Here is a 10,186-nt window from a genome sequence, read left to right on the forward strand (position 1 = left end):
TTTGTAAAGATGCAAGATGAGAAATAAATGTGAACTGTGAACAAAATAACACCATTAAAATACTCAGTATTGTTGAAACATTTCTAATTCATTCAATGAAAATAAATAAAAAGCATATTTTGCATGTCACTGCCCATGGAAAGCAGAAAAAGTCATTCCACCTGGAAGGTTATTTCTAACTATTATTCCTTCCCTTATGTCTTGCATTAGACTATCTCTTATAAACCAACAATATCTATTTCTGTAGCATGAACAGGACATTAAATCATAACTCCTTTTCTTCTGTAGAAGAAGAAATAATTTAGAAATAATTTTTAAATCTTTTTTTGAAACACAAAGACTATTCCAATGCATATTTTGAATATGAATTGCATTACTAGCTGTCATAATTAGTACATTTCCCAAGCTGAAACAAACTGTTTTTCTAGATCTACTTCTCTCTAGTCTTGCAAGGGCAACAAATAGTATTTCAAGGAGGAGGCAAAAGAAGAGAAATTGAAATATGCAGATTTTTTTAAAGGAATGTATGGAAAAATAAAAATAGTTTACAATGAATTAATTCAGGCAATTGAAAATGAGGCAAATTGGTATTTATAAATTTATCCCTTTCTTTCACAATATCCATAACATTCCATTATATCTCGAGAATATATCTGACTTTAGGAAACTTTTATTTTATTTACTAAATAAAATAATTATCTGCAATTATGCCAGATAAAACTTCTGAATTTTTCTCCCATTTCCCGCAACAATGTACATAGATAAAATGGTGAATAATTACAAAAGGTTTACAAAATATTTAAAAGGTATGACTCTATTGACTTAAATTCTATATAGAATGGAAATGCTTTTTTAAAAATAAAGCCAATATTTTAAAATAATTTTGCAAGTTAATTGGATTTTTTATTTTTAATTCTACCTTTCCTTTAAAAATTTAAGGGTTAGGTGTACATGGGACCTCCTAGTCCATTCCACTCTTTCCAAACTGTAAATCTATCATAGGTTAGATTAATAGACAGCATAATGGCTCTAATTCACACAGTAAGTTGGTTGATAATCAACCTGAACTAGATCTCCTAAATCCTAGTCAATGCCTAAATTGTTATACCAGTCTATATATTAGATTCATGCCTTCTGATTATCTCCAGGAGTGAATCTAAATTTGGCCACAATTATTGCTACCTCTTCACAGCATCACTTTTAAATGCTTTTGATTCTTGATTCCCACATATCTCAGACAAAGGTACTGAAATTTTGCTTTCAAACTTAAAAAACCCCAAACATATCTACAAGCACTATCTAGGTACTAAAGAAGTGTGCTGTGGCATTTGGTGGATATGTGGCAAAGCTAAGGCTTATTGGAAAAAGATACATACATGGTTAGAAAAAATATTAGGTGAACATGTGGATTTTAAACCTGAACTTTTTTTACTAGGTATAATGCCTGAAAAAATTAATAAGCAGAGTTTATATTTAATTTTACACATCACTACAGCAGCGAGAATAATCTTCGCACAATACTGGAAGAATGAAGGATTGCCATCAGAAGAAGAAATAATCAGAAAAATATTGGAATGTGCAGAGGTGGATGGATTAACTATGAGACTGAAAGATAAAGAAGACACAGACTACTACCAAATTTGGGATTTATTTTATTGTTGGTTAGAGGAAAGAATGAAGGATAAGGAATCGAATATGTATTAGCATAGCTAACCCCAGACAACCCGTTGACTGGAAAAATTCAATGGTGAAAAAAGCAAGGTTCTACATTTAGGCAAGAAAAACCAAATGCACAAGTACAGCATAGGTGGCACCATGCTCAATAATAGTAACTGTGAGAGGGACCTCGGAGTCCTAGTAGACAATCACCTAAATATGAGCCAGCAGTGTGCTGCAGCTGCCAAAAAAGGCCAACACAGTGCTAGGCTGCATTAACAGAGGGATAGAATCAAGATCACGTGAAGTATTAATACCACTCTTCAATGCCTTGGTAAGGCCACACTGGAATACTGCATCCAGTTTTGGTCACCACGATGTAAAAAAGATGTTGAGACTCTAGAAAGAGTACAGAGAAGAGCAACAAAGATGATTAGGGGACTGGAGGCTAAAACATATAAGGAACGGTTGCTAGAATTGGGTATGTCTAGTTTAACGAAGAGAAGGACAAGGGGGGACATGATAGCAGTATTCCAATATCTCAGGGGCTGCCATAAAGAAGAGGGAATCAAGCTATTTTCCAAAGCACCTGAAGGCAGGACAAGAAGCAACGGGTGGAAACTAATCAAGGAGAGAAGCAACCTAGAACTAAGGAGAAACTTCCTGACAGTGAGAACAATTAATCAGTGGAACAGCCTGCCTCCAGAAGCAGTAAATGCTCCAACACTGGAAGTTTTTAAGAAGAGACTGGACAGCCATTTGTCCGAAATGGTGTAGGGTTTCCTGCCTGAGCAGGGGGTTGGACTAGATGACCTCCAAGGTCCCTTCCAACTTTACTACTATTACTAATTAACATATGTATGCAAAAGAAAACCAATAAAATCTTTATTTAAAAAAAGTGTGCTGTGGAACAGAATTCACATATTCACTCTTGGAATGAAGGTGTAAAAACAAGGCCTCAAAAGACTTTAAAACTAAGGAACAAGAGCAATGAAAATTGTGTTGCTTTAGAGCAGTGGTGCCAAACTGCTGGCCCATAGGCCGGACGCATCACCAGGAAACCATGCCCACCCCATTGCCAGCAATAGGGAAAAAGCTCCGATATGTTGTGCGATGTCACATGATGTTGAAGTTTGAAATGTCTGCTTTAGAGAGAGAGAAACTAAGAAATTATCTAGAGCATTGATATTGACAAATGTTATGGGCACATTGAAGAATATAAAACCCTGCAGTACAGAATTTTATTGTGCATCTTAGATCAGACATGTCAAACACAAGGCCCGGGAGCCGGATGCGGCCTGCGAAGCCATCCTGGAAACAGTGAGGGAACGGCCCCCTCTGTCTTGGCCCTGGCCCAGGCCGGCCGGGAGCCAATGTACAATTTTGTGGTGGCCATCTATGCTGAAACGTATTCAGTCTTAGCTCCATAAGCCCCCCCCCCCGCATGGCCTGAGAGGAATGGTGAGGCTCCTCCAGTGGAGCATGCCTTGGCACTTGCCCTGGTCCCACCCCCTTCTGCCAGAGACCCTCAGATCTATCCCACTCCTGCCCAGGCCCCACAGGCACCCTTGATGCGAACGATGTAGAGCTAGCCACACCCACCCAGTAGGCCTCACCCACTTCATCCACGCCCACCCAGTAGGCCGCACCCACCCTGGCCACACCCACCTGGCCCCCTGAGGGCAACCGCAATGCTGATGCGGCCCTCAATGAAATTGACTTTGACACCCCTGCCTTAGATTCTGCTTGGTGTAACAATTCTATCATAAACTGTGAAATCTGAAGGTAAGTTACTGTAAGTTACTGTAGATTAAGCAGCTCTCTGGTAGCTGATATCAGTAGCACAGATTATTTTACAGAGGTATATTTTTCCATAGCTGCTTATCTGTCTATCAGCCATCCATCCAATTTTAGTCCACCATCATCCTATTTTGCTAACTTAGGAAAATAACTACTGTTGCTGAAGAAAATAATACAAAGCAGCTGCTCTAAGTTAACAATGAGAAATGGGATGCAGTTTCACAAATTTTCTTAAGGAGTGCTTCAACCAAAATTTAGATGAGGTAAAGTGTTCCTCAAAGATTTTCCCTGTCCACATAGTCAGCATTGATACAGTATAATAGTCAGGAATGGGAAAAAAATTAAGCAAAAACATAGAAACAAAATAGCATTTAATGTTTGCTGCATAGGAAGGTAGGATCTTGCTAATCTTCATTTAAAACAAATCTTTTAAAGAGTCATTTTTAAGGGATCTGCGTTCATTGTAGGTATATCCTGAAATGCAGCAGAACACTTCAGAAAGAATTTGCCAGAAACCAAGGGATTGTCTTCCAAATTGGCCTGAACAAAGACAGCTTTGAAATTTTAAACCTTTGAAGATGGACATAAATATACACAATATATCTGCAAATTTTTATCCACCTCATTTGCACCATTTTTGTACACTTTCTCTGAAAAGCTATGAGAAGAGTAAATTCTTTCTTTTTTTGCTAGGTATCTCTGTCTCATGGGTAGAAACAGTAGGACAATCCTTTTTACATGTAAACATAGAGCTCAAGTTGATAAAATTATTAACTCTTTGCAGATCTCTGCACATAAAACTCTATAAGTTCCCATTTGAAATTTACTTCATTGTGTTTTCCATCCAATATTTATTTATTTATTGGTGGTGCTGGTGGTGGTGACTGCTTTCATGTCAATGTTAATTTTGTGATGCCTGGCAATGTCCCTAAAATTATCTTAGCAAGATTTCAGAAATGCCAAGATTTCAGAAATTCCAAGATTTCAGATAATGCTTGCCATTATCTTTTTCCTAAGGCTTATATACAGGTCAAAGGTTACCCAGCTGGCTTCATATCCAAGACAGGATTAGAACTCACAATCTCACAATTTCTAGGTAGGTGCCTTAACCACAATACCAGACAAATAATGTCCACCTAATTATCTTTCTCTAACTTTGTCCCCAGTAGATTTTCCCAAAATACATTAAAATGTCACAGTGTTAAATATTGGCTCTTGCTGCTAATAATTGCTTCATTTCTTTTGTCTTGAGTTTTTGAACTAGAAAAGCATACAATATTTTTATACATATTCCTCCTTTAAGAATAAGAAAGAATAAACATCTGATTTTTTAACTTCCATGTGTAATGCCTGCTGCTATATAAACTCTGAAAGCTCTGTTGCTTTTTTAAAAAAAAGTCCTGCAAATTTTATCCAATTCTGTTTCAGTGTAAAACTTCTGTAGGCAACTCTCGGTTTGCATGAAATCACTGTACCTATTTGATAGGCTTTTCTTCACTTAGAACACCATGTTTTAATCTAACTATGTAATAAAGGTCTAGCCATATTTCATTATTTTTAATTGGAGAGTATGCCAATTTAAGTTTCAAATTTAGACCTAAAGCAAAGTGAACATCATCCTAAAAAATCCAGACTTCCTAAATCAATCCACAGCAGCACATCCACATCCTGGTGGACTGCCGCAATGTTATTGGAGAGTCCTGTTCAAGTGGAGTATTGTCCATCTCCAGTTGAACAGAGTCGTGATGGCTCTACGGCCCTTTGTACCTCCGTTTCCCCAGAGGCGGCCACAAGTGATGTAGGCAAACTTGGAGGAAAACAGTTCTCTTGTGTGTCTGGCCCGGCCTGCCGATGCCGTAACTGATCAATGTGGCTGTCAACGCTGCAAATATTGTATATTCTTGCTTTTGACAATATGCAGAATTTTCTGATAAATATGGGGTTAATAAAGAGCAGAAGGGGCATTGGGGGTAAAGCCCAGGAAAGAAAGAGGAAGAAAACATTTGACCTTCACACTAATTGGATAATGTGAGATATGACAGCTAATTTAGTGAGGGAACATGTTGATAATTTAACTGCTCAGAGGAAGAGAACTTAGATCCTAGCATCCCTCCGTTGTGCCTGTGCCGACATTTTGTAACAATAAAAGACTTTTAGGAAAATAAATGCCTGGAAGTTCTTTGAAATGTTTCATTAGCCGGAACCACAACATCATGCTAGGATCTCACATTCTTTTCAAATGACCTGGGGTCCCGAACCCCATCCACTGTCTCTCTATGCTTGAGAGGAGCTGGTAAAGATTTGGGGAAAATCTCATTATGGAGAAAGAAAGATTGTCTGAGGCCAGCCCCGTGGCTGCACAGTTTCCCCGGGGAGGGGAGCAACAGCCAGCAAGCCAGGGGAGAGAGGAATTTGGCAGATTTCCCAGCTGAGAGCGAAGACTGGGCAGAATGGGCAGATAACACAGTTATGGATGAGTCATTGGAAAGATTTCAAAACTCAGAAATGAAAACCAGAAATCAGTTCCTACAAAGTGAAACGTACAGCACTTCCATTGCAGATGTTCCTGCCAGGGACTCCAGCCCTGAAGAGAGAGAGAATCCCAGTCTGAATCCTCTGCAGCAATGGGGAGATTGGCTTTCCCAGCAGGTGGCTGATCCATGTCCCCTGAATTTACCACAGCTAATAGAGGCCTTGCAATGTCTTGGGATGGTACATAAGCCAGGAGATCAGCAACTGTTGGGAGAACAGCCACAGCAAGGAAGTTGGCCACAGCCCCCAAACGTGCAACCCCTGGGCATAAATCTGCAGCCAGGTTGGGGCCTACAGCAACTGGGGGGGAGCACAAGAGCAGTGGGGAGCCCAGCAGGAAGCCTGTCAGATCCTGCCTTTACCGGCCAGGGACCCCAATCCTGAAGAGAAGGGGAGTTCCAGCCTGAGGTATCTGCAGCAATGAGTAGAAGGGTTTCCCCAGCAGATGAATGATCATCAGCAGCAGAGGGCATCACCACCCCCTGCTGTCCAACAGCAGAGAAGACCACTACAACCCCAACTTGCGCAGCCACCATTGGGAGACCTATAGTCGCAGGGGGCACCATCAGACCCCGCTGGCCAGCAGCAGAGAGGCCAGCAACCATGGAACTAGCCCCAGTGGAGGCCACAGCAGCCTGTGTTTGCACCATCTTTCAATGCAACCTTTGATGGGGACCCAAAGAAGCTGATTTTTTTCGTCAACCAAGTGTGTTCTCACTTGAAACGCTGGGCCTATCTGTATCCAGAACCAGGGGCCATGGTCGATGTCATTGCGTCCAACCTAGAGGGAGAAGCATATGAATGGCTGAAGAATTTATATAGCGAGCAAGCCCCCGAATTAGAAGATCCCCACCGCTTTCTCTTAAGTCTGAGAGAACGATTTGAGGACCCATCCATTGGCCTTAAAGCAGCAGGACAAATTCATAAAATAAAACAAGCCGGGAGGCCTGCCCTGGAGTACGTGCGAGAATTCCGCAAGATAGCAGGTCGAATAGAGGGGTGGCCTGAGCAATCCCTCATACATTACTTCATCGAGGGATTAGACGATCACCTCTCTCAGGCCTGCATCTATCGAGAAGTACCTGTTTGGCTGCAGAAGTGGTACCAGACGGCCGTGAAGCTAGATGTTAAGCTATCTCGCTATAAGAAGCCTCCTCCACATGAACCCAAATGGCAACCAGAGCTACCTGGACAGCAATCACCCCCACAAAAGCCTTTGACTACTGCAGAGCTGAGAGACCCAGGCCACCTACACACCCTTCCTTCAAGTGTTTCCGGTGTGGACAAGGAGGATATCGAGCGGCCACCTGTCCAGTCCCCCACCCCAGACTGCAGAGCAGGCCAGAACCAGCAATGCAAAAGAAACCTGCTCAGCGGCCAACGAGAGAAAAATCCAACCGACTCATGCAGGAACCTGTCGCCCAGGTTACACCCCACACATAGGAGGATGCCGAGACTCCAGATGGACCCGCCCCTGCTCTACCCTTCTTTGACAGCAACAATGAAGGAGAAAACGAACCAATGATGAGTGGACAAATCCTGCCTTTTTCACTGGCCACCAAACTTATAATCCCTAAGTCTGGGGCACAAATAGACTTGAATGTACTAATTGATTCAGGATGCACCCGCTGCATTATTAGTCTGGCGTTTGCCATGAAAATGGGCATAAGGGCAAAACAGCTTTCCAAACCGGTGAGATTTGAGCAAGCCGATGGCTCCCTGATGGGAGGGACTCTTTTTTTTTCCCCCCAAAGATAATTTTTATTAAATTTTTAAAATTTTACAAAAACAAAAACAAAACGATCTTCCCCCCAACCTCCCCAACCCTCCCATTCCCTCCCCCGACCTTCCCAGAGTTGAATATAGGCTTAATTAAAATTTCACCAAAAAGTCTTAAAAAAAGATATAAACCATAAATAAATCTAACATTAGTTAAAAATCTAAATACATTAATTAGAAAAATTATAAAATAATTAACAATAGTATATATATAAAAAACATGAATACAAAAAATAAATGTTTAAAAAGGAAAAGAATAAAGAAAGAAAAAAAGAAAAGGAAAGGAAAAAAGAACAAAAAAGAAGAAAAAAATATTCCATTTTAAACATAAATTGTTAAAAAACTAAGTAATATTTTTTATATCCAACTTATGTTGTATAAAATCTATCCATTTTTTCCATACCACAACATACTTCTCTTGCGATTGATCCTTCAAGAAAGCTGAAATCTTTGCCATTTCCGCCAAATAAGAAACTTTGAGAAACCACTCTTGCAAAGTAGGCAAAGATTCCTTCTTCCAACATTGCCCTACTAACAACCTTGCGGCTGTAATTAAATTTAACATCAATGTAATCTCCTTAGTATCACAATCAATAACGATACCTAACAAAAACAATTGTGGGGTAAATTTTACCCTCCTTTTAAAAATTCTTTGAATATTCCACCATATCTTAATCCAAAAGGCTTTTATATTTTTACACGACCACCAGATATGATAATAAGTAGCATCCAAACATCCACATCTCCAACATTTAGGCTGTAAGTCAGGATACATACAAGACATTTTTTGTGGATCAAGGTGCCATCTGTAAAACATTTTATAAAAATTCTCCCTTAAATTCTGGGCTTGTGTAAATTTAACATTCCTCACCCAAATAGTTTCCCAAGTATCTAATAAAACTGGTTCACTAAAATTTTGTGCCCATTTAATCATATATTCTTTAACTAATTCTGCTTCTGAATCCAATTCTACTAACACCCCATAAATTCTCTTAATGTGAGTTCGTCTTTGATCTTTTACTTGTTTAAAAAAATTCTCATCTTCTCTAAGCAAACCCACATTACAATCTACCTTCCATCTATCCACAATTTGTCTGTACTGAAACCATGAATATATAATATTTTCTTGTGCTAAATCTTCCAAAGATTTTAACTGCCAATTTTTACCATCCCATCTGAGTAATTGTGCGTAAGAAACACTATCCATCTTAACTCTTCTCCTTATCCCCTCTATCGCATGCCATGGTATGGCCCATAATGGAATTTTAGAATCAGTTCTATAATATTTCCTCCAGACCCGAAGTAGAGAAATCCTTATAATATGAGATTTAAAAACCCTGTCAACCTTTTTATTAAAAATTAAATAGGCATGCCAACCAAAAAGTAAATCCCAACCCTCCAAGAGGAGTATTTCTACATTTGTTAAGTTAATCCAATCACTAATTAATGTTAAAACCACAGCATCATAATACAATTTCAAGTTCAGTACCTTGAGTCCACCTCTCTCACGAGTATCTTGTATAATTTTAAGTTTTACTCTTGGTTTTTTCCCTGCCCAGATAAATTTGTTGATACCTTTCTGCCATTCGTTTAAATTAACCTCATTCTTTAAAATAGGTATCATTTGAAATAAAAAAAGAAACTTTGGCAGAACATTCATTTTAATCCCCGCAATTCTTCCCAGAAAAGATAATTGCAACTTCTCCCAATTTTTCAACTCTCTTTGTATCTTGACCCACAGCTTTTCATAATTATTTTTATACAGTTTTGCATTAGAGACAGATAAAATGACCCCCAAATATTTTACCTTATCAACAACCTCGAAATCTGTCAAATTAACCAAAGTCTGCTTATCAAGATTGGTCATATTTTTGGGTAATATTTTAGTCTTATTATTGTTAATTTTAAAACCTGAAACCCGTCCATATTGATGTATCAATTGTAATAACTCTACTACTGAATGAATAGGTTGTGATAAGGTAACCACCAAGTCATCTGCAAAGGCTCTTAATTTATATTCTTTTTTATTGACTTCTATTCCTTTTATTTGCTGTGATTCTCGAATTTTAATCAGCAATATTTCCAAAGTTAAAACAAACAGCAGTGGTGACAATGGACATCCCTGTCGAGTCCCTTTTTCTATTGTAAAAATCTCTGACAAACCCCCATTAACTATAAGTTGTGCCATTTGTTTTTGATAAATAACACCAAGAGCTTGTAGAATTTTTCCTCCAAAATTCATTTTCTCAATTAATCTTAACATAAATTGCCAATTCAATTGATCAAAAGCTTTTTCAGCATCTAAAAATATCAATCCTGCAGAAACTTGATTATTTTTATCTAAATATTCTAATAAATTAATGATTTGTCTGACATTATTCTTCATATACCTTCCAGTTATAAAACCTGTTTGGTCTGT

Source organism: Crotalus tigris, unplaced genomic scaffold (assembly GCF_016545835.1).
Source record: "Crotalus tigris isolate CLP2741 ecotype Arizona unplaced genomic scaffold, ASM1654583v1 scf7180000017753.6788120, whole genome shotgun sequence".
Classification (NCBI taxonomy): domain Eukaryota; kingdom Metazoa; phylum Chordata; class Lepidosauria; order Squamata; family Viperidae; genus Crotalus; species Crotalus tigris.